The sequence below is a fragment of the Anser anser genome (genome assembly GCF_964211835.1).
Source record: "Anser anser genome assembly, chromosome: 1".
NCBI classification, from domain to species: Eukaryota; Metazoa; Chordata; class Aves; order Anseriformes; family Anatidae; genus Anser; species Anser anser.
The window spans coordinates 181,385,251-181,410,048 of record NC_139720.1 but is presented as its reverse complement, the minus strand read 5'-3'; the positions used below and the strand labels follow the sequence as shown (position 1 = coordinate 181,410,048).

Sequence of the window (24,798 nt, the reverse complement as noted above, 5' to 3'; positions counted from 1 at the left end):
ACAGAAGATTGAGCCATGCAACTCAGCAGGGTGAGGGAGGAAGACCTGGCTGGAAATCAGTATGAATCTATTTAATGTTCTCCTTCACAGGGAGAAGAGGGGTGTGGGGGGAAAGCACTGGACTGAAAAGATCAAAGCAGACAGAGAGGAATGTGTTAACGGGCACACTTCTCAAAAGGAATAATTCTCCTGACATCTCGAGGGACGGGTGAAGGGCATATTGCCTTGTCAGTTAAACACAGCCGTTAGTTTTGAGCCCATACTAATTAGCCAGCTTAGGAAAACGTGCATCTCAGCAGTTCTAAAAGCGGACGGCAGCCTCTGCCACTCCTCAGCACAGATATATTTGTCTACATCCTCTCAGAGTGGCATGCTGGTACAGAGGCGGCTTAGTTAGTAGTTAAAAGAGAACCTAACATTAAGTGAGGCTTCATCCAGCATTTTTCTCACTTGCTACATCCAGGTCAGCCCAGGACAAACCACTGTGAATAAGGAGTGGGAAGCTCACTGTGTACTGGGATCCCGCTTGCACAACAGAGCAAATTGCAGCCGTGCCAAGACCCAAGTCACTTCCCTCTGACTGCGCTGGCTTGCACCTGCATAAGCAAGAGTCGTGGTCCCTAATCTCTACAGAGTTTAACCAGAACAGAGGGGAGGAGGGTAAAGCTCACTTTTGCCCTGTACTGAAAAAAGCATGTGGGAAGAGACAGCAGTATTACAGCAAGAGCAGAATACATGAGATAAAGACTCAACATTGCTTTAAAAAGCTCTTAAAAAGATTCACTTTCCCTCCTTGTTCTTCATTTCCCACACCATAATTCAGGGCTGTTAAGCCCTGACTGCACTGAAGGGGACCTGGAAGACTTGAGCCACTTGTACAGCTGACGTGCTCGGGTGCAGCAGCGATGGGTGCCCAGGGATGTTCTGTAGGTGTATCATTTCCACTCAGTAGGGGAACCTCAATTACTGTGTTTAGCTCCCCCTAATTTTTCCAGTAAATGGATATTAGAGGTGCCTGGACAGAGCTGCATAAAGCTGTGATTCCAGACTTATTGTCTGCTGCAGTGGAGTAATCTCCATCACGTCTCACAGAGTGAGGCAGGCAGCATCTATCTCCCCTGACTCCAGAGAGTCTCAGCTGAAACACGTCTACAGACCTCCTGCAGAGCCCTCAGTCCCAGGGTGGCTCAGAAGAAACACTTAAAACATCCACTCCGTCCGCATCTAGAAATTGAAATGGGCTTTCTCACATCACCTTCTTGCTGCCCAGCAGAACCCTTTCATCACTGTTTCTGTTCATGCGTTTGTTTGTTTTTCCTTTGCCACCCCAAACACAGGGGGTGGGTGGTTTAGGCTCAGGAATCTCTCACACATGTACATTGACCCTGATGCCAGGCAATGGGATTTTGCCGCTGCTGCATGCCAACGGAAGCCATATTACAGAAAGGAGCAGGATATTCTTGTAATGCACTTCTCTTGGTCTGTTCCTGTGTTTGGGGCTTTTCCAGCATGCCCTGGTCAATCTGTCATCTGCTAAATTTTGGAGCTGCTGACCCCCTTCATGGTTGGCACACACGCACACATCAGGGTGCCTTGGCTCAGCGAATTTAGGCTTTCTGAATCCTAATGTGGTGCAGAATTAGCCTCAAAACCTGCAGTAGCTCTCACAGTGAATCCAAGCTGCTCTTCACCATCGGTCCTTGATCCTATGGTACCGTGCTTAGGCAGGGGTGCTGACAACCCTCAGCACAGCTCCCCAGAAGGAAAGCTGAGCTCTCCAGCAGTGCAGGCTCCCCTGCCATGCCCCCCGATGTCACCTGGGTCTTGCAGAGAAAGAGCATGCTTCTCCCCCCCCCACTTTCTTCTAGCAGTCTGTTTAAACATCAATACTCCAAAAGTATGTAAAGCAGAACCATCTGACTTATTGCCCACAGTGAATGTAATTCATAACTTTATGCCAGAAATTTACAATCCCCTTTCGTGTATAAAAAGTTTCCTGTCACGGTTTTACATCTACTCCATGGCTCTGCTCTGGATGGAAACACTTGGTGTAATCTCTTTAGAGATAAATAAGCCCTCTGCTGTAAGTTAAATGATGCCATTATTTTCTGGATGTTTATAGACATCATCCTGCCTCGCTCCCATGCCTGGATCCAAGACAGCCCGAATCTTTGTTTTCCATTTCCGAAAGCTCTGGAGGAGAGAATGAACATGAGTGTGTAGGAGGGGCAGAGGGGCAGGCAAGGCGAGCCAGCGCTGGTTTCACACACAAACGTGAAGAGCCAAGTGGCAGATGATGGACACCCCAGCTGCTTCCTTGGCCAGGAGCGTGTTTAGTCTAGGATGCAGCCTGGATCCTAGCAGGGCTGGGAAAGGAGACGACAATTGCAAGAGACACGGGGAACAGGACCGGGACTCCAGCCACAGGGAAGGAAACCTTCACTGTGTAAAGCTGCTTGAGCATGGCTGTGCTCCTCAAAGCTGTAAGTAGGGTGCTGGGGAACTCCGCCGACAGTCTGCTGGGTGGCCCGGGAGAGGAGAGGTCCTTCAGAGAGGTCATCATTTCAAGGGGTGCTAGGAAAGGAGAGATTTATAGTTCTGAGACCAAACTGCCAAGCCAAAAGTGAAATGGGTATCTTGATGTCCCGAGAGCAGATGTTTTCATTACGAGGTATCAATAAAAGCAGTAGCTTGTAAACAGAGCTAACTCAGTACAGGAGCATGAGAAACAGATATCTGTTCTCTAAGAAAACCAAAATATTAAGGCAGAGCAGCATAAGCTCCTGGTAGAAGTTCCTGCTATAAACTGTTGGGACTCTTTCTGTTATTTCTCAAGTAAGCGTGGGTTTAAATAAATTCCATGGACATATGAAAGGAAAACCATCAAGAAAAGTTTAAAAACAGTCAATAAGTGCAATCAGGGAAAGCATGGCATCCTTGCTGGGATAGGAAGGGGAAGGGGAAGGGGAAGGGGAAGGGGAAGGGGAAGGGGAAGGGGAAGGGGAAGGGGAAGGGGAAGGGGAAGGGGAAGGGGAAGGGGAAGGGGAAGTCTTCAGTCACAGGAAGATGTTAAGTGGCATAGTGACATGTCAGAGTCACAGACAATAGCAGATCCAGGGTCGAAGGAAAAAGCTAGGTTTCTATTATAGCAGTACAAACCCTTTGGACACAAATGTATGCATATATTTAAAAACTGGAACAACTTGAACTCCAAGAATAAAAAAAAATAATAAACACCAGCTAGATTTTTCTGGAGCAAATAGTTCCTGCTATTGCTTCTGTGTTGCTGGAGAGATTAGCAGGGTATTTATTGCCCTTTACATTCATACCCTGGCTTCAATGTTCTGGTTTGTAATGTCAGACCTGGGTAGTTTCATTGCTCCGTGTCAGTCAGCAGGAAAGGAAAGCAGCACAATAACAGGCATAGCAGTTACAGTGGTTACATGCACTTAAGTAACCGTCTGGGAAATTGTAAGGGCTGCTCCAGCCAATTAGGAGTATTAGACCAAGCCTCTATTTAAGCTATAGAGAAGGTTTGTAAATTGTCCAGATTTTTGGTTTGGGGGTTTGGGTTTCCCCTTCATCCCTTGTATTAACGGCTTGCTAGGAACTAGACAGCCACAAACTCACAGAAATGTTTTTCATCATCTTCCAGTGAATAGAAAGCATTTGGCAAACATCAGGAGCAAATCCAGAGAGCTGGCTTCCAGTTCCTGAATGTCTAAGCCCCCATTTACATCCCTTCTCAGCAGGGCAAACTGCTCCCACCTCAAGCTGAGCTGAGACTTGTGTGCCAGAGATGAACTGAGGAGCGCGAGCTGGGAAGTGGCACTATCAGAAAGGATCTTGGAGAAGGGATGTTTCCCATAATCTTCTTCTACAAAACCTTGGGAGCAGATACATCCCCTTCCTCCCTTGTGTTTAACAAGCAGAGGAGCTGGGGATGGTTTAGCTTCACTTTTTGCCAGCTGCACTGGGGTGCGAACACTGCCAGCTTCTTCCATTCTTCCTTCTTCAATTTTTCCATTCTTCATTCTTCCTTCTTCCACTGGGAGAAGGGAGAGACAAAACGAGTGTGAGACATGGCCAAGGAGATAGGACTTTTCAAGTTTACAAAGCTGGCCAAGCACGTGGCTCTTGGAATCTTTCCTGCCATCCCCATGGTCCCAAGGAGGGATGGTGGTCACCCACGAGTGACAAGGGGGTCCTGTTGCTGGTCATGGCTAGGAGGACAGTCCTCATGGATCCTGAGCAGAGACATTGGCAGTCTCTAGGATGCTTCTTTAATGCACATTACAGAAGGAAGAAAGTAATTCTGCAGATGAATTGCAAACTTATTTTAGCCTTCTAGAAAGTGCAGAAGTTTAGAACAGCCTCCACCTGCAAAACTAATTTAACAACATATCTGCACGACGTTTTGTGGAAACCTGGTGGCCTGTGTTGCCCAGCACTCGTTGGAGTGCATTTTTGACTTCCTTAAGAGCACAGCTACCTCATCTCGGGGTGATTAGGTAGTTGGAAGCTCCAGCTGGGCCTAAACAAACATCTTTTACTCTAACAAAGAAAGTTATTGTCTAGCCTTTCAGGACACAGTTTTCTGTAGTACGCAATGACTCTAATGTCTATTAATTATTTCTAAATGGTTTAAGCATTATCTGCCTTTGGGTAAATTCTTTCTATATAGCGTAATCTAACCTGTGGGAGGGGATAGAAAAAACAACAGTGTTTCGCCATTTCACCTCCCCAAACATAACAGATTCTTCTTTTAATCATTATCACCTTCACCATCACACATCAAAAGTTTAAGGACTTGGAAAAGGTTAGCAGGATGGTTTCCCGGACTCCATACTACGTGTCACTGACTCATTGGTTTTAAAGAGCCTAAGTGTGTGAGAGCCTCTAGGGTCTCACCTCTCCCTCCAGCAGCAGCGAGAAGGGAGTATGCCCATTTGCTCTTTGCCTTTACAACAATTTAAGTATTGTCAGTATTCTCAAGGTTGTGGTCAGGAGGCAAAGAGTTAGGCGAGATTTTACTTTGTGAAGCTACCAGAAAAATTGCATGAACAGACAGCCTGGAAGCCCCAGGACATACTATACCTCTACTTCTGTAGAGCAGCCAGTTTTGTTTTAAAGAAGAAAAATACCTCCAGATATGTTGTGTGAGCCTGTAGGATATACTTATGCCTCCTTTTCTTTGTTTTCCAGAGTCATCCCCAGACTCTGAATTTTATACTCACGTGTCTCTCCATTAGCTGAATTGCTGCTCTTCACTGCTGAAAGAGAGCATTAGAAGTATCATAAAAATAAAATAATTTGGTAATATTTTTCTTCTCTATTATGACACCATCCTTGAAACCACAGACTCATGGGAGATACCATTTGCTTTGGAAGAAAAGGATGATGGGAGAAGACAATACAGAAGGTCAATAAAACCCCTGCAACTCACAAATTGGTTTCAGAATGAGAAGCTAAATTCTTCTCATGGTTGCACAGATGAAAACAAACTGAGTTTGATTTATTAGTACCCAGCAGCTTTGTGTCCCTCAGATATAGCTGAAGCAGATAGAATCAGTGTAGCAAATGTTACCTGGTTGGTTGCAGAGGAGAGGTTCCCTGTTTACTTCTGTCAGTGTTTATTAGCACTTTGCTAAGGAGACAAGTTGGTCCATAAGCTTGTCAATGCAGTGGAGTGCTGCTGAGGCCAGTGTTTCAAAAATCAGAACAGTGTCTTTCAGTTTCCTTAAACCAAAAGGGTTTCTACCTTTTCATGGGAGTTTTCTCCTGAAATAGTGCAGCCACAAGGGTTCCCTTATGTGACCATAAAGCACCAAGCACATCTGTCAGCACTCAATAAATTCAAATTAATAATTGGTCCTCAAAGAGCTACATACTGCTTCCAAGATACCTCAACATGTGGGCAGGAGAATGGTCTCCCCACAAAGAATGGAACATGTTTTTGCTTAATGGGACGGTTATAAATGAGGTTTTTTTTTTTTTTTTTTTTTTTTTCCTATGAAAGACTAGATTTATAGCTTAATGTGTGCACCCAGCAGTCAAGTTTATCAAAAAAAAAAAAAAAGAAAAAAAGAAAAAAATGCCCCTCTGCAGTGTTTACAGTTTATAGCAAGAGCGGGAGTCACACAGAAGAAATACAAACAGGCTTCATCTTTTCCCTTCTTTACGTAGTATCACTTGAGCAAGGAAGACTACAAAGACCTGAGTCAGCTCTGACTCATCTGCTGGGTCCTGAGAAGGGATTCACCCCCACCAGCAATCCACGCACATTGTGCAGACACACGCTCCTCCTGGGAAGGGCAACCTCTTGGGGAGTTGCCTTGTGGTTGCACAAGGAATGACGCATTGATTCACCACCTCACCCGGCTTGCTTAGCTCATCCAGCTCCTCAGCTAGCCCTCCCTCTCCTTCCACCCATCCTGAGGCTACTTTACGCTCCCTTCTCAGAGAGCTTTCTACTACCAGTCTTGGCAGGACTGATGGGATCGTGTTTCATTACAATATGGCTTGAACATGCCCAGGTCCGTGACTTTGGCCTAAGTTGGGTTTGACTCTTCACATGGCATTTCCACTTGTCTACTACCTTCAGGCCTCCATGCTGGAGACCTGATGTGAAGGAGTGTGTCCCTGGGGTCTTTGCACCTCACAAAATGGGGTGTTTGTGAGTTATTTTATGTGGACCTGTCCCAGACCATGTATACTCCAAAGCATAAGGACAAGGCACTGGTCTAGCCTAGCACATACCTCTCTCACCTCCCTTCCAGCCGGTTTCAAGGCTTACGTTCCACTCAGGGCAATGGGTTCCTCTTGGCAGCATGGTTACTGCAGCAAGACAACGCACAGTATTTCCGTGTCTGCTTCTGAGCCTCAGGAGGCAGTGACATGGGTTGGTGCAGACCATACAGGCTGGGCCACGCAGGCCACCATGGCACACAGAGACAGATATGGCATGTGACAACCTGACTCCCATGTCCAGTCAAGCACTGACAACATGTGAGGAATATCTTTCATCATTCCCAGCATGTGAGCAGCACAGCCTTGCCTTCAGACAAGACATCAGGATCTCACACGTTACCTTGTAGAGACAGACATCCCAACCTAGTCCCTACTAAATGATGAAGTTAAACAACTGGATACCTGACTAGAGAATAAACCATAATCATCTGACAGGCTACAAGGGTGCCAGAGCAAATGTAGACTCTGTTAAACCATGCTTGCCGGGTTGGTATCCTTGCATGTTCCTCAGCAGAGGTTTCCAGGTGTGGCCTCTGGCTAAATCCCAGCTGAGTGCAAAGATGTGACTCAGAAAAGGTGTTTCCATGTAGGAAGCTGAGCTTATGCCGGAAAGGAGTTAGGGCATGTTCAAAAAGGTGCCCTGCTCTTGGAGACTGGGGGGAGCCAGAGGTGTGAGATGCCTCCTGTGCACTTGCTTACCTTAAACCTACTTTTCGCAGGTCAAACCAAATATTTCTCCAGTCTACCTGCAAGCCTGTTCAAATGACATCTCTTTGGTATATAGGAATTGGATAAAACTCAAAACTAAACAAAGAATATTTAGAAATCTCTCTGCGCTTTCACAAATGAGAAAAACACCTGGCATATATGTATTTTCAAGTGTCTCTTGGAGCAACAAGTAGGAGAAACAAATGCACCTGCATGTTTTTGATGCTTCTCTGTCTCTGTACCGGCTCTTGAACTTCAACCGTTGCTAACCTCAGCAGGAGATTGCTCTGTCAGCTCTGTAGAATTAAGCAACTTCATTAGAAGTCAAACAAGGCTGTGACCTAAACGGCAACTTTCCTCAGGGCTACCAAACTACATCACCAAATCCTAACCTTCTGCCCCTGTCTTGCCCTTGGACAAGCTGGGATACTGTCCCTGTGATTCAACGCTTTTGGATTCTTATCTACAAGCACACAGAACTCACGGGAAATGGGTCACGGACCACTATTTAACCCATTCCTCTGCTGCTCAGTTGTGATGGCAGTGTGATGTGTTTCTCAAGTCTGATCTTAAAACCAACAGCAACAGGGTCTCTGCTATCTAACCACGGTATTCAATAACCCCACTCTCTTTCCCTTTGCATTTTTTTTGCTAACAGCTAACCATTGCTGTAATTTTAATATATCACTTCTTGTCCTACCTTCAGCGGCCATAGAGAGCAATTTATTCACTTGTTTTGGCAGAAATCATTCACCTAATGACAGCCACGAGACAGTTCTTAAGTCTCCTTTCAGTTTTCCCTGTATCTTCCACTCCATACAAGGGAATGACTAGAACTCCCAGGCTTTAGAGAGGTGAATTTATTACGTTATTTGTGGGATCCAACACCTCCTTGCAATAAGGAACCAGCAAAATACGAGTGAGAGGAGGTCCTGAACTTGGCAGTGCCAGTGGTGCTCCACAGGACCTAGAAAACCCCTGCTGGGGTGGGGCCACAACAGCCCCACAGTTTCACAGAGCAGTTGTGTTCTGAGCTGTGTTAAGAACCAGGATGTTTGTCAAACCTCAACTGGAGGAATGCTCCGCATATGGGGAGTGGCATGGAAGAAGTCACAAAGTTCAGGTGTGAATCAAAAACGGACTGAAAGGCAAAGGGAAATTAAACAATTGAAGCTGGAGCAGTGTTAAGGTTCACTGCCTGCAACCCTGACGGAGTGAAATCAGGGCACACCAAGGCACAGAGGCAAGATCCATGTCTCCTATCTCTGTATGTCTACAACACAGTTATTTACATTTGAGTTAATCACTGTTGGATCCTTGTTGAGTCAATGCGCAGGAATACATGGCAAATTTCAAAGGTATTTCAGATGATGTGTATTACCACTTTTAGTTGTGCTTATTTTTCATGTTGATGCTGGGAGGCGTAGGATGCCCAGATATAGATATTATATTTCTTCAGAGGAATCTGACCCAGAGAGATTCCCTTTGGATGAGAAAACTTTGATGTCACTCTTAAAACGCTCTTCTCTGGGCCTGCCTTGTTCAATATAGGAAAGGAGGATGGTTTTCTTGCACCTTTCCTTGTTCCAAGCTGCCCAGGTGTTGGTGTCACATGGGACCAACCTTCTGATGGAGGTCTGAAAACATCCATCACAAAACTGAAAACTCTGTCTTGTGTTATTCATGAACACAGATCCAGATACATGCAGTGAGGATGGTTTGGACATGCTGCACCCATGCGTCACATCCATCCCATGATGGCAGGGCCTTCCTCAAATGGTCCTTCCCCTTCAACTCCCAGGAAAACCTTGTGGACACCATAAGGTGAGCTGTGGCTGTCTTACAAACTGCATGCAGTGGTCTCCATATCCTCAGTGTACTGGGATAATCCAGACTGTCGGCATGCTATCAATTTTCTTCAGAAAGAGTTACAACATATATCGATAGCTGCTTGTGGGGACCTTATAGGGGAGGGTAGGAAGAGAGAGGAGAAGGGAGCAGCAGAAGGAGGAAATGGAAGAAAGGCAGGGCCTGGAGGAACAAGAGAGCCTGGAGGGCCTCCTGCTCCCTGTCTGCCTCAAGAGATACTTCACAGATGTCTTTTGAGACAGTTTAGGCTACCTATCTTATCTCCATCTCATAGCAAGAGGGTTGCTGACAAGCAGCACATTTCCCAGTGCTTTGTCCAGGCCCATGTTTACCGCTCATCCTCTGGGACTCCTACTCTCTCCCCTGGGAGGCTTAGTCAGCACTCCAACAGACTTTGCTGCTGCTGGGGAATAAAGAGAAAATTGTCCTTTGTTCCATGCTATTACTCCAAGTTTCTCATCCTGTCCTGTCCTCAGCAACTCTCTCCTGACCTGGTGTTTTCTTTCTATTAACTCCTCAGCCATCGTTGTTGCAATCCTTGTAAGTACTGGACACTGTTTTAAAAACACGTCCTCAGGACCTCAGAGGTGTTTACTCGTTTCTGCTAAAAAGCAGACTTGGGGAGAATGACGTATCACTTACACAGTTCAGAGGCAGGGCATTTCCCACATTATAAAAAAGTGGACTGCAGCCACAAAAGTTGAAACGCCACTTTAAAATGTTGCTATTTGAGGGGGAGGACTGCTCATTACTGTTAAAAAGTTCAGAAACACTAAGTTATTAAAAAAGCCAAAAATAAGATCCCCTGGCAGTCTGTATATGTTTCAAAATGCTGATGGTTTTAGAAACCCTTTTTAGATACGAGAATCTCTGTGCCAGACTAGGATTCAGCAGTAAAAACAAGCAGAAAATGGAACAAACATTGTGATGACAAAAAAAGAGAAATTGTTGCAATAACGTACTTTTCCTGGAAAATTAACCATAACAACAGTGCTGGTGAATCATTGGAGTTTTCTGAACCATAACAGCTCCAGCTTATAAACATGATTTTGAAATCTTACAGTATTATTATTTGCACAGTAGCATTGACAGTAGCTATGTAAAGGTTTTCTGGCATTGAAAGAAATTTCTCATAAACACCCTGATATTTTTCAATGTTTCCCAGAGAATTACATTAAATGAATGGAAATTATCTGCCTAAACTATTTACAAATCTTTAAAAATCTTCTTCCAGCTCCATCATGTGCAAATATTTGTAAGCTATGAGGTTGTTCTGGAGAAATACAAAGCATAAGTACTCTTGTGAGGAGAGGATAGCCTCATAAATCAGATTGGTGTGCGTGAAGAGGGAAACCCTTTTCTTAATGCATTGTCTTTTAGTATCAGACAGTGAAGATTGAGTAGAAGAGATTTGTGGCTAAAAGAGATATTCAGCCTTTCCCCTCCAAATTTCCCTAAACCCCATTTTAGGTGGACTTCATATTCTTAAATCTCAGAATCATCCAGGTGATCTGCTTTAACTCCTTTGGGGAACCACCACCAAACCACAATGCTACCCAGAAGGATGTTACTCTGTGGGCAGAGACCCTGATGTTCATTTGGGGAATGAAGATGGAGGTTTATCACTGCATCTGAGTTTTGCTCACAAATCATGCCATCTGAATATGGCATCTAACTACAGTGGAAATCCAGACTGGGCTGGCTGTTACCATTACAGAGCAGTGGCTTTCATGGAATAAGTTGTGGTGGTGTGAGAGCCCCTGGCTCAGTTTTCACCTACATGCACTACCGCAGCTGGTGGTAGGCAGCATTCCTGCAGACAATTGCAGCAGAAAAGGTTGGATAGACATGAAGGATTAACTGTTCTCACTCAGCCTTTGACAAGTTCCCTCTGGATCACTGCTTTTGGCACATCTGTGCTTCTACAAGCAGTGGTGAAAGTACTCCTGTAATGTGATATCCATCAGGAGCTGTGATCACACGCACAAACATGTGCACACTCTCCAGTTCAAGGTAATTTTCCCTGTAAACAGCAGAACATTTCCAGTGGGGTCTAAAGGGCCACTTGTTCCTACCACATTGTCACTACTGGGGAAATCCTTGCTACTACCCGCTGGTTGAAGCGGGTCACCAGTGCTTCAAAGACCGGACTCTGTTTATACACAAGGACTCAAACTTTAACTAATCTTTTTCAACATTCCTGATCTAGAGGTTCTTTCCTACATAAAGGAGTTTTTGCTCCAGCATCCACTGCATTTCTGAGACTAAAACTAATAATGGTTCATAACAGTCTAGGAATATAAGTAGTAAAAATTTCAAATTCTCATTACTGAGTTATTTCTTCTCATTTTGGTGCTACTGTTCCACTTCTTGTTGCCCTTTTCACTTTTTAAAATTTATTTTTTCAAAAGGGAAAATATGCTGCTGTGAGCCTATGTTAGTTTCAGAGTCAGACAGATCTCTACTGTAGATATCCACCAACTTAGTGACCTGACTCAATGGAATTGATGTGACTCTGCAAGAGTGATGTTAAGACATCATGATTCCTGTTAGCAAAGGCAAGGAAAGACACCACTCTTTCCCTCTTAGCTCAAAAAGAAAATGAAAGATGGAAGTGGCAAGTCTAGAAAACATCCTGCTTACCCAGGAAAGAGAGAAGTAGACAGTGGCAGTGGTTTGGGTGGTGACCTGGCCAGACAGGGATACGAAGAGAAGGAAATTATTCCAGTAGCTCTTGATGTTCTTGGAAAATGAGTGTCTTGGGAAACTGTGGGGTTGAGGTCTCCACTAGAGGAAGTGTTGCTTCTTGCCTCAAGAGGAAGGTCAGTCAATCATTCTGGAATAGCATAAGTTTGCCCTGAAATTTGCCAGATTATCTTTCTTCATCACCTATTTCATTGGATATGATGTGCATATGAGGAAAAAAAGGGGGACATCATATAGTCAGTGTCAGGCCTGACATCAGTAAGTGACTTTTAGCAGTCTGGAACAGAAAAGTTCTCATATCTTTGCAAACCATTCTAGTCTGCAAGAAAACCTTACAGAGATAGGGGATACAGACTAAATGTCTGGCTCACTGGCCACAGGAATCAGGTAGCAGACAAATATATCTGGTATTTCAAGGAAGCTAGACTAGATCCTGGAGGTATAATTGCCCTATCAGGCACCTTGACTGTCTGAAAGCTCTGTTCTGCATATGGCAGAAATCGAAGAGTCACAGCAAGAGTCATCCAGGCACAGTGTCCACATACAATGTCCAGTCATGAACCCAACCCAAACAGGAGAAGAGGGAGCGTGTAGCAAGGCCCAGCTGTAGTTGTGTGTAAAGTAGATGTGCCAGCTTCAAGGAGCATGGAAGAGGGATGACTGGCTATCTGAGTTGACTGATAAAGGGCCTAGTGAACTAGTTTAGATTATACAGTGACTGTCTGACAGCTAAATCTGCATAAATTAGATCCCTCTCATGACGCCTACGTGGATAAAGAAAATATGAAAATGGACTCTTTGACATAGCTGATAATGATATAATGAGATCCAGTGGCTGAAAGCAGAAGCCAGGCAAATTCAGACTAGAAGTGAGTAACATTTTTCAACCACAGAGATAATTAACCATCGGAAACATCTATCCAGGGTTGTGGTTGATTCTTCCATCACCGACAATTTCCAAATCAAGATTAGATTGCTTTTCAGAAAGAGATGTTCTTTGCTTCAAGCGAAAATGGATGAAGGAAGTTCTCTTGCATATCCCTGATACAGTTTAGCCTGGAAGCACAGTAGTTAGGACAGGCCTAGAGGCTCAAACAGAATAAGTATTTGTGTTACAGATATTCTTACTCTGCATATGCTATGGGAATCACAAAGATACAATGCCTGGAATCAGCTCTATTGTACATCCCAACATATAGATTCAGGCACAACTCACTAAGGGCAATTTCCTTCAGAGCTCTTGTCAGAACATCACTGAAACATGATATTAGCTTGAGCTTCAGTTTCTAATGGCAGCTTAAATGCTCCCAAACACCAGCTTAGTTTCACTTTAATTGTATAATGATGATCTCCTTATGAACATGCCTTGCAATCATTTTCTTGCATAACAGAGGAACATAATAAAGTCTGATGGTACAGACTGAGTGTCTTCTTTGTTTTCCCATATTGCAGCAGGAATCTAGGGAGACCTACAGATGGGAATGGAGTCAGAACTGTTCTGCTTCCTCTACACATCTATACTTTAGTGTTTCCTTGTAGCTCATTAACAATATCTAATAATTTTTTAGGACAAAGTCAGCAAAATGTAATATCTGCCTCCCTCTCCCTCCCCAGCTGTTTTTTAACCCCATGACTACCAGATGTGTGCTGAAATGCATTGCAAAGAAATAAGCAATGATCAATGTGAGAATTGTTTTAGATGCTATTTTTAAGGGAGGAGGGTCAAAACCTTAGAGCATAAGAGCAAAACAGCCCACAGACAAGGCTGAAGTCTTCTTTTTAGTTACTCATTGAAAGGTAGTTCCTCACAGTTGCAGTTAATCATACAGCTAAATCAGTAACTGCTGTTACTGATAGGCTTTACTTTATTATGAGACTTTCACTATGTTAGCTAACAATCAGCTCACTCCAGGACCTGCTTCCCAGTTCAAGATTTAAATTGACACCAGAGTTAATAATGCAAAATAAAATTTATTAGTAGAGTTAGTATAGCTGTGATGATCTGAAAACACAGACCAACAATGTTAATAGAAAGTGGTCACATTTTTTGTTAAGCCAATTTCTTTCTGAAAGATTTCTTTGGCTCAAAATTCCTCCTTTTGGTCTGAAACGGAATGAGGTTTAGCTACCTTCAGGGTACTCAGCTTGTGCACTGTAACAGCTTAATTTGGCTCATCACTTTATTGAACACATAACCTACAAACACAAGAAAACAAGAGTCATGTTTATGCATTTTCCCCTACTGCCACAGTTCTGGAAGTATCAGTCAACAAATCTTCATACTGTGAAATAGAAACTGGTGAGCCTACAAACACCTCACATATTCTGCTGTTATTTGTATGGCAAAGAGTTCCTGATAGGTGAATCAAAGCTCAGAGCCCATTTATCCAGGAACTGCAAATTACCATATGCTGTACTAAGCAGAGAGCTGTTATTCTAAGAAGAGTGTGAAAATTCCCCAGTTCTTAAAGTAAATAAATCAAAACAGCTATATCAATAAGTGGGGTTAATTATTAAAGCCAAGTAACACCATTAAAGGATGACAGATACCCCAGGAGGAGAGGCTTTGCCTTGCTTGAATGGACAGAGTCTATAAACAGCACGACACCCAAGAGTGGTTTCGTGCTAGGCTTCAGTCACTCCCCATTATCTCTGGGCTTCTTCACAGAGTTCATTGTTTATATCACTCTGCATAACAGCAAAGTCACCTGAGCATTTCCAGAATCACAACTAAGATCTAGATCCTGAAAACAGCTAAACCTGTGGGGCACCTTATGCTGCAAGACTCACTGACTTGGATCGGCAGAATGAGAGGACACAAGTGATCCATTATGTCAGACACTGTGCTACGTCTTGTCAGCATACACAGGCTATTGTTGTTTGTAGCAAATTTAAACAACCTCCCACTTTTTCCCGTGTGTTTCTATTCCCGTGTCACAACATATTTAGCCAAATCTTTGTTCACTTGGGGAAGTTATTCCACAGACAACATTTCTCTTCTCCTGCTGGGAATGGTGCCTGAGAACAAAGCAATCGGAAAGGCTGAAACCTCGGGCACAGAGAGATTAGTCAAGGATTGGTGCCACAGCCAGGACAAGTGTTTAGTCATCCCGACACAGCCCACTGAGCCCTTGACCAATAAGTTCCAGCCTTGCTTGTTGTCCTCACTGAGGAGTACAAAAATATATGAGAAATTCAAGTTCTGCGGTAGACGTCTGAGTCAAGCACTTGCCACATGGCTGTCACACCCACTGGTGTTTGGTTTACTCAAACTTAATAACTCTTCAGCATATTACGTGGATTACGGAAATGCTGTAACTTTAGACGGGCTGGCAAAGCTACGTATTGCTGTAAAGTAATGTACTGCAATCCCTCCAGCGGACACGGTGGTCTCTTGATCTATCCCTTCATACTGTAGGTTTGTGGGTCTCTGCCCACAGAAGTATTTCTGACGGAATATGTGATGGTGCCTGGCCAGGTCTATATAATAATTTCCTTTCCCATCAGAAAGATTGACTATTAAGGGATTTACTTTCTATGTGAAATAGTCACTCTGGTTTCACTCTTTTTCCTAGGCTTGGAAAAATCTGTCAGGGTTTTATAGCACGTGTTTAGAGAAAATTACCCTATTTACCAATTTACCAAGCCTTTTTTATCTGAAAACTTTGACACATAAAGGACTTGAAGTTGCATCCTTTTAGAAGATCATAAAAGAAGACTTCGTTTTGTTTGGATTTTCAGCAACGAGCAATTTCATCCCACCCCTTTCCACGTGAACCAGCATTAATGGATGATGTTGCAACAACCCATGCAGATATTGTTTACAGGAAGACTGGAAAGTCCCCAAGCTTCTCATCTGTTTCATGACCATTGTTTTGTGAAGGCAACACGTTCAGGAGACTGCTTTAGTAATTTAATTTAACAAAAGGTTAGAAGTCATCAGGGTACCTCTAATAGGAATAGTTCAAGCAAAAATAAGAACCTGTATTTTGCCTACTATCCTTCATACTGTGTATGTATGTAACTATCTATCTATCTTTATAGTATCATATATATCCCATAATACTGTATCACCATATATTTATTTACTATATTAAGCTAACACTGAGTAGTAAACGGATTCTCTGCAGAAACTACAACCTAATAAGGGCAGGAAAGATAAAGGAGAAGAAAGCATTGTTATGTCTACTGAAATGAAGCATAAAAAGATTGACCACTTGTTTCCAAGCCATCTACAAGAACTGCCTGACTTAGATGCCTCAGTGATTGCAATGCTTAAGCTCAAAAGAGGAATGAGTTTCTGAGCAAGCAGGGAGCCAGCTCTCAGCTTGTTATACTGCCAGTGAAGACAGGTAGTAGGGGATCTGAGCAAAGGGTAACATCACTTGCCAAAACAAGAATAAAGAAATGAACACTGATTTCTGTGTCTTCACCGAAAAACTAACTTCATACCTTGGAGGTTATGTTTCTGTGACTGCTGAGCCTGTGAGCTTGGCAGAGAAAAGAAAACAAAGAGCAAGTCGAGTGATCCGTCTCTGGCATGCTGTCAGGAAAGCATCATGTGCAATGACTGGGAGCTCTTTCAAACAGGTATCAACATATGAGCAATTTTCAGCTGGGCTCCTCCAGCCTGACAGGGTGGCTATGGCAAAACAGGAGCTGATCAGAAGGCTGATACAGGGAGCTCTGAAATGCCATTCGCCAGCTGCCTTGTTAGCAATGACAGACGATGAAGATGATGAAGGGACTGGAACATGTCTCATAAAAAGAGTGGCTGAGCTGGGACTGCTCAGCCTGGAGAAGAGAAGGCCCAAGGGGATCTTATCCATGTGGACAAATAGCTGATGGGAGGGAGTAAAGAAGAAGGAGACAAGCTGTTTTCAGAAGTGCCCAGTGACAGAACAAGAGATGATGGGTACAACCTAAAATATAAGAAATTCCTGTAGATTTATACATATATATGTGTGTATATATATTATATATATATAAAGGTTTTTAGATTTTATATATATATAAAATGGAGGCATTCAAAACCCAATTGGACATGGCCCTGAGCAACCTGCTGTAGGTGGCCCTGCTCCGAGCAGGTGTCCCTGCTGACCTCAGCTATTCTGTGATCCTATGCAGTGCAGATGGTCCCCAGCTCATGTCCCTCATGCTTTGCTGTTGCCCCTCCACAAAGTCAAGAGTCTCCCTTTCCCTCGAGAGTCAGTGGGGCACAGCCCTGCTGGAGATACCCACCATGGGGTCTCCATACTCCTCCACCTCCCATGGGGCTGGCTTTAACAACCACTGTCTGCTTCCTCCTGTGTTATCTCACCCATAGGCTATGCAAATAGGTAAAGGAATCAGCCCACCAAACCACCAAGATGAGGTATTGTCTACTAAGAGAGTAGTATTGCTAGGTGGAAAGGAGAAGGAAAGAGACCTCCCATCCCTCTTGCTGTGCTTTTGAACACAGGAGCAGGCCCCAGGATGAACTGAGAAGTGCAGCGGCAATGTCATAGCTTCACTCCTGCTTACCACATTGCCACTGTTGCCTTTTATTAGCTCCCCTGAAATGCGAACAATGTAAATAAGGTGGAAACAAGAAGGGTCAGCACCCTTGGTCAGCTAACTAATGATGTTTTGAATGCAGCGAAGACATCAAAAAGCTGTGGGAGCATGGGAGGAAGGAAGTGGCCTTCCAGAAACTTTACAAATAGCCCTACATGCATACAAATACCCATGTGCTTTAGACTGGTAAAAAGCACTTTGTTAGAAACAACTGCTCATCAACAGGGGCATGATGCAAAAAGTGTCTTGCTCAGATTTCCTAAAATGCTTCTTCGATGCAATTTGCTGGCTTTCCTGCTTTGCAGTTTTCCATCCTGCATCTTGTTTAGCTAAGGGGGATTAATGAGAACAGCCTGTAGTCAGCTAAACTACTGCCTTTCTGGCAGTGTCTTGTGAGGAAGCTGTAGAAATCAGTAAACAGAGCTGAAAGTATGGGTGGCCGTGAGCTGCCTCTTTCTTTTTTTTTCTTTTTTTCTTTTTTTTTTTGTCTGCTTGTCTAAAGGAAGTAAGAAGTGCAGCAGTCAGCCCCGTCAGACAGGGGAGATATTTCACAGGAAATAACAGATGGTTTCAGGCTCATATTTCTCCTGCAGAAAACAGTGCCCAGGTATCTTGAAAAATGGATGTTCGAGCTAATTTGTCTCTCTTTTTTGTACATTGAGGTAAAACATAAAGCACAGAGCAAAAAAAGCCTAGCCCTTACTTGTTTGTGTTATTACATATGACCTTTATTTTGGAGGACAGTGGATGACAAATATTAAGGTCTCTAAAAGAACAGGTATGGGATTACTTTTTGGCCATAATCACCAAATCCAGGCTGAGGGGGTCCCTGTCTGTATGTTCATCTGGAAGGATACAAAGCAGCAGAGTCCCTAAGGGACTGCCTTGCTGGTGTGTTATCTTTCACTACCACAGAAGATGCCTGCCTAGCTTAATTTTCATGTTCCTAACCCCTGTGCACCTCACTTTGCACCCTCAAGCTCCCCCAAACCAGGCACATCTCCTGCTGTGGCCAACCAGAAGAGCTTCCATGGAGGAACGACGAGGTAGCTAAACCGTCACCACTGGCAACTGGGTAGAGCTGTCAATCTTGGCAAAACGTGTGGGAAGAGAGTGTTATCACAGCTTGCCTACTTTGTATGGCTGCAAGCTTCCCAGAAGGCTGGCAGCACCTGCTGACCGAGGAGGACTTGCTCCTTGCCTCAAAGGAGGGTGACTGGTGTCTCAGGAGCTGACCAAGGCCCAAACGCAGCTCCAGAGACAACCATGTAGTTAGAAAGGAATTTCTATTTTGGGCGATGTGTGTCAGAACACAGCCCATGTGAATGGTGAGCAAGAGGATCTCAGCATGTGAATTGCCAGCAGTGGCCGTGGCACGGGGCCAAGCCCAAGGGGCCGAGGTCTGTCCTCGCTGACTTATTGCACATTTTGGGACAGTCAGGAGCAGGTGCACGTCACTGGTGGCGCTGGGATGGTCATTTCCCCACCCGTGACCTTAATGCCTGCCTGGTGACCTGTCATTATGCCCTCCCAGTGACAGAGGTGGTGACACACCCCAGGAAGGCCTGGTGGTGGTCCAGGCCTGCCTGCCCTCCGGCCCTTCCACCCACATGGGGCAGCTCTTGCCACCTCAGAAGTCATCATACAGGGCAGAGGGTGGAAAGCCTAAATAGCTCACACCATGTGACGGGGACAAGGAAGGATGTCTGGGCTACCACATGGCTTAGGTGAAGCCTGATGTTCAAACCTGAGGAGCTGACAGCCTCTGCTGGGAAAGGGGCATCAAGGGAGGACAGCCTGTGAGACACACCACCCTATCTCTTGGCTGATTATCTTCCTTGAGGTTTTGCTCGCTGATACCAATTTGAAAGCCCTGCTTTCACACTTGGCAGGTTGCAGAGATGCAGCAGCAAGGAAAAAAGCAGCCCTCCAGCATGTCCTGCTGACAGCTGATATCAGATGACTCTCAGTCATTCCCTCTCCTGCTCTCAGCTCCACTGGGTGCTTACTCATACAGTGCTGCCTGCTCCCTGCACTTGTCCCATGGACATAACAGGAGTGGTTTGGTTTGCAGATGGAGGCACTGGGGAACAGCACGGCCCAGTGCTGCCTGAACTGCTTCCCCTGCACTATTACTCTTCCCAGACTTCTGCTGTGGTGGTGGCTTTGCTGACTGGCCCATCACTACCTGTCTGCCCATTTCTAGGAGTAGTTTTCCTTTTCATTGGTCTGACAGGCACCACATATAAGTTGTGTAGTTTGTTGATAGTTGTATTGATTTTTTAAAAAATAATTTATTTGATTCACTGATTTTGTCAAATGCTTTGGGAACCCATCAGTTCAATTTGGGCTCCCCTGATTTTCATGCTGCTTCTTTTATTCCTTTCACTCACTTCTGTCTCTTACCTTATGGCCAAAAGCTATTGCTTTTGATGCTACAGTCCATTTCCCTACCTATTTACCACTACCATATCACCTCCACCCAGTCTAAGAGGTTTTTCACTCTAACTGACCTACTCCCATTTTCTTCTTCATTCTCTATTTCTTCTGCCCTTTTCCAGGATGAAGTTATCCCTAGACCCATGCTAAAATGGATGGATTCAATAGGATTTTGCAAGGTTCTGTCCTGAATCACATCTGTTCAGTACCTTCATTAATAAAATAAATGCGGGACTAGAAAGGACATACATTAACTTTGGAGATTGAGGTGACGGCAAATATTTTTAAAGAAAGAGTTAAAATTCAAAATGACCTTAAAGACTGGTCTGAAGGGAGAAATCCAAATGGCATTCAACAGTTACAGAAGGTACTGCATTCAGGCTAGAATAATCAAGTATATGACTATATGGCTATATATTTCCCTTGGCTATACAGTGGAAATCTGATCAGTAGCAGTTCTGGAGAGGAAGATATGAGGGTAATGGTGGATCACAAGCTGACACTCAGTCAAGAAGGTTATGTTGCTGCAAAAAAGGTTGGCATCATACTGACAGGAATGTAGCTTGCAAGGTATATTAAATAATCTTTTTGAAGCTCATTGTTAATATCTCAGCTGGAATACTTGGACATTATAGACTAAGTAGTCTTCAAACACTTCTGAGAAGAAGATATAATCAATACGTTCTTCTAATGCACTTGAGAAAGAAATGGGATGTTCAGCCTAGCTCTGAGAAAAACATGGCAAACCACTGAGTGGGAGGTCTATGAAGGTCCAGGAGCATCAGCTGCTGGAGATCTTTAAGAACAGGTCAGACATATATCTGCGAGATATGACCCTGACAGGGAAGGTCCTGCTGCGGGGTGAAGAGTAAGCTTCTTCTTTTCTCGAGGCCCATTTCAGCTCTAAAGTCTGCTTCCTGCCCAGACATGAACCTGCATCCTCTGCTATTACCCCTATCCTGCTTGCCCGCCACTGCCTGACCTCACCCATCCGTTCGCAGGAACACGTTTGCTAGCTTCCAGCAGGTCACTTACATCCAGTTTCACTTTTCTGCATATTCTTTTTCTCATTCCTCATTTTTCCCCTTTCCCTGATGCCTTTTCCCCTTGCTTTCCCTCAACACTTTCCTTCGTCTCACTCACAGAGATCCTCTGCCCTGTCCCAGCACCTGACTCCTTGACCTTCTCTGCAGACAGATGGAACAGGAGATGGTGAAGGTCACTTTTCATCGTATTGCTCGTGCCAAGGAAATGGATGAGAAATCTCCACTCCCAGGTCTCTTTGTTATTGCTCCAGAGTGTCTGCAGACTTGGGTATTTACCACTGCTTTGGTTACACTTGGTTAAGACTTGGTATCTCTTTTTCCCACTTCCTGAGAACATTTCTTTTCTTGCTTTTGAAGAGGGCTTTGCTTCTTCAGCCTTTGAGCTTGATGACTAGGCCAGATGGGCTGAATGATTTAACCCAATCTCCTTTCTATTTGTCTCATCTTTTATTTTTTTCTATGCTTTTATTTTTTTTTTCAAGCTTTCCACATGTGCCTCCAACCCAGCCCAAACCCAGAAGACTTCAATTCTGAGAAGTGTTTTTGAGCACACAATGCTCAAGGACTGGGTTTAAAATTAAGCCAGATGAGCAAACATGCCCATAAAAGGAGCGCTCGGTGGGCCAAGACCATGTGTAGAATTGCAAATCCGCCCTGGGATTTTGATTCCAGTAACAAACCCATCTGAGATTTGCTCTCGCAGTTTACACTCTTCTCCGAAAACAAGCCTATGGAGAGCGTGATGCAGCAGTTACCATAGCAGCCAGTACAAGAAGAGTCCATTAAGTGGTCGCAGTCCCGTCTCAAAGTGAATTAACAGGCTGCAGGTGAACTTTTGCACCTCCAAAAATGTCTCTTGGGGCAAATACGTTGTTGTGTGCGGTGGAACAAGAAAATGCCGATGGGTTGCACTGATTTGCTGCTGCATTGTTATCTTTAATTGTGCCTGTGTGCTGATTTTTAAAAAGTACTGCACACGCTTTTCCTTTTTCCTGTCAGGTGGTTTTTCTGTGTGTATGTGTTGTGCTTTTTCTTTTCTTTTCTTTTTTTTTTTAAGGACGAGACAAAGTACCCCAGTCAATAACTAATGAAATGCGCTTCAGGCCTCCCTGCATTCTGCCACAATTACATTGTCAGCCATCCCAGGAGAGATGCTATTATCTGTGTGGGTGTGGAAAATGATCTATCACTATTAATCACTCCTATTACAGTAGCAGGTAGCGCTCCAAACATATCAACACCTCATTATGATGGCTGTTTTTCACAGATGGGAAGTTGAAGGTCCTCTTGTACACTCAGGACGCAAGGAATATATAAACAGACCTAGGAGATAGAAAGAGGATGATTACCTTGAGAGATTTTAAAACACAACATTAGAGATTTATAAATATATCTTTGAAATCAGCTTTGCTTTTCTCAGCACCCCTTGGCTCCTTCTCTCACAAATTTATGCAGAAAAAAAATGAACAAAACAACAATAACAAAAAAGAAGGTTAAAAGTAAGCTGCGTTACCTAAATCCTAGCAGAAATAGAAAGTGAGGTTCCCCCTTGCACCTGAGTGCTGCCGCATTCTTCTCCCACGGAAGTACCAGAGTTTCTCCATCAGCACTTTGTAAGGAGTACTTAGTGGTTGTGGGAAGACAAATAAGATTTTCCCAGCCTCCTCACTCCTCCATTACAACCCCGGTGTTTTTTCCATCACTCTGAATGCATCTCTTCAGTTCAGCCCTGTGGGGGAGACCAAATGTGCAGTGACAGTGCTGGTGCTGCCTCCTCAGCTGGTGGGGCCAAGGTCGGTTTGGAAGCAACGATGTCCTTCTGCGCCCTGCTGCTGATCATGGGTGACCTTGGGAATGTCTATACACATCTTGGATCCTACTTCAGACACCAAAAACAATGTGCATGACAACACTGGTCTGTCTCCACTGCTATTGGGGAGAGCATGGTGGGACCCTAGGAGCAGAGAAGAACACTCTCTTTTCTCAGTATCCCCTCACCAGTGTCCTTAGACAGTCAAAGACATGGCAGTAGTCCCTGAATGTGGTAGGGAGGAGCTGGTTCCTGCACACAAGCTCCTGATGCAGACCTTGTGTAATTTCTTCTATTTGTCTCTGTACCATACAGCTCTGTCCTATTTATTACTGCAACTTCTGACAAGCGTGAAAGCATCTTTCTCAAAGGCAAGGTACAGCCATGGATATTGATGTCTTGACCCACAAATGATGACTTTGGGCTTGCAAAAGCAGAAGACCCAGGTTAAAATAGCAGAATGGTTATTTAATCCCATCTTGATGGTCTTCCAGAAAGTCACTTAAAGCCTTTGAATCCCTCCACACTGTGACAAGCATAAGAGCCACATGAAGAGCTACTAAAAGCTTCCTGTGAAGGAAGCTAATGAAAAAACTATAATGTCTGGGAAAAATTAAACAAACAAACAAACAAAAACCTCCAACCTTCCAGAGAGTTCAAATCGAGCTTGACCTCTGCAAGGTATCATTTGGTTCCTGTTTGCTGCCAAAGTACAATGAGGTTTATATTTGAGCCCCACCTTTCAGTGTCTGGGTCTAAAAATATAACAATGAACTTGTGACACAAAAGCCCTGTCTCACGGAGAAGCAGAATTTAGATTTAGCTGAAAAGCACAAATTCTCCGCTGTTTGAGGCAGAACTAATTTTGAGTAGGTGGACGCCTTTTTTTTTTTTTTTTTCCTTTCTATTTTTAGGTTGCCAGACTTGGGAGGATTACATTAGGATTAGGCCAGACTTACGCAGCTGTTTGTTTTAAATGATCATGACTACAACCATTTTAAGGCCCTAGTCACCATGGTTACCTCGATGCTGTTCTCCAAGGTGTCTGAGCCAAGACACGGCTGGGAGGGAGTGTGGGGCTACCCGGGTGGGAACGTGCGTGGATGTCTAATCCATAAATCTTCCCCCTTCCTTGAAAGTGCTGAGTCTCAGCTCTGTGGATAGGAAAAGTATGTAAAGGCTTACATTTAGCCCATGCTCAAATGCCACCAAATTGACTGCTTAATGATCCTTAGACAGCTCTTGCTTTCAAATAAGAAAAAAAAAAACTTAGATGACAGTGGGGAATATGGAGGGGAAGGGCAAAATGACATTTTGGAGGACGATTCAAGGCCTTCATTTTAATGTCATTTGAAAATTTATTCTTAAACCTAATGCCATTTCTTAACGCGCTATAATTCCTTCTGTGAAACCCACCACCCATGCCTAGTGGGAGTTAGACCAGACGTATTCTCAGTTTCTCAGCAACACACTGAGTAATGCTGAGGTCTGCATGACTCTAGCTCACTTGTTTCATCTTCTCTTTCCAGAGTTCACTGCTTTGTTCTCTTCCTGTTTTTTTCTGGAAGCATTTCTGTTTCCCCTTCTCCTTATTTAAGTTCTTTTTTCTTTCTTTCTTTCTTTCTTTCTTTCTTTCTTTCTTTCTTTCTTTCTTTCTTTCTTTCTTTCTTTCTTTCTTTCTTTCTTTCTTTCTTTCTTTCTTTTTCTTTCTTTTTCCTTCTATTCCTAATGCATTTATATATTTATATTCTTAGTGATTATCTTAATAGTTGGAAGTGATCTTGCTGATTCAGTGGAGCCCCTCAGAAAAGGGGGGGAATAGGCTGGATGTTTCCTTATTACCTTTATCCAAGAACCAGAGTCTCTCTCAAACCTCATCTCACACTGTGGACCCCATGGGAGATGCCTGAGCAT

The 24,798-nt window shown here is 44.0% G+C and overlaps 1 long non-coding RNA gene across 8 annotated transcripts in view; it reads left to right on the top strand.

Annotated features, from left to right (window-relative positions):
* Positions 1-2,129: 2,129 nt before the first annotated feature.
* The window catches only part of LOC310904454, a 42,780-nt gene continuing 20,111 nt past the window's right edge, over positions 2,130-24,798 (top strand). For all 8 annotated transcript variants that reach the window (XR_014588355.1, XR_014588356.1, XR_014588357.1 and 5 more), the window contains exons 1-2: positions 2,130-2,483; positions 9,152-9,282. This is a non-coding gene — a long non-coding RNA (uncharacterized lncRNA). The remainder of the gene's footprint in view (positions 2,484-9,151; positions 9,283-24,798) is intronic.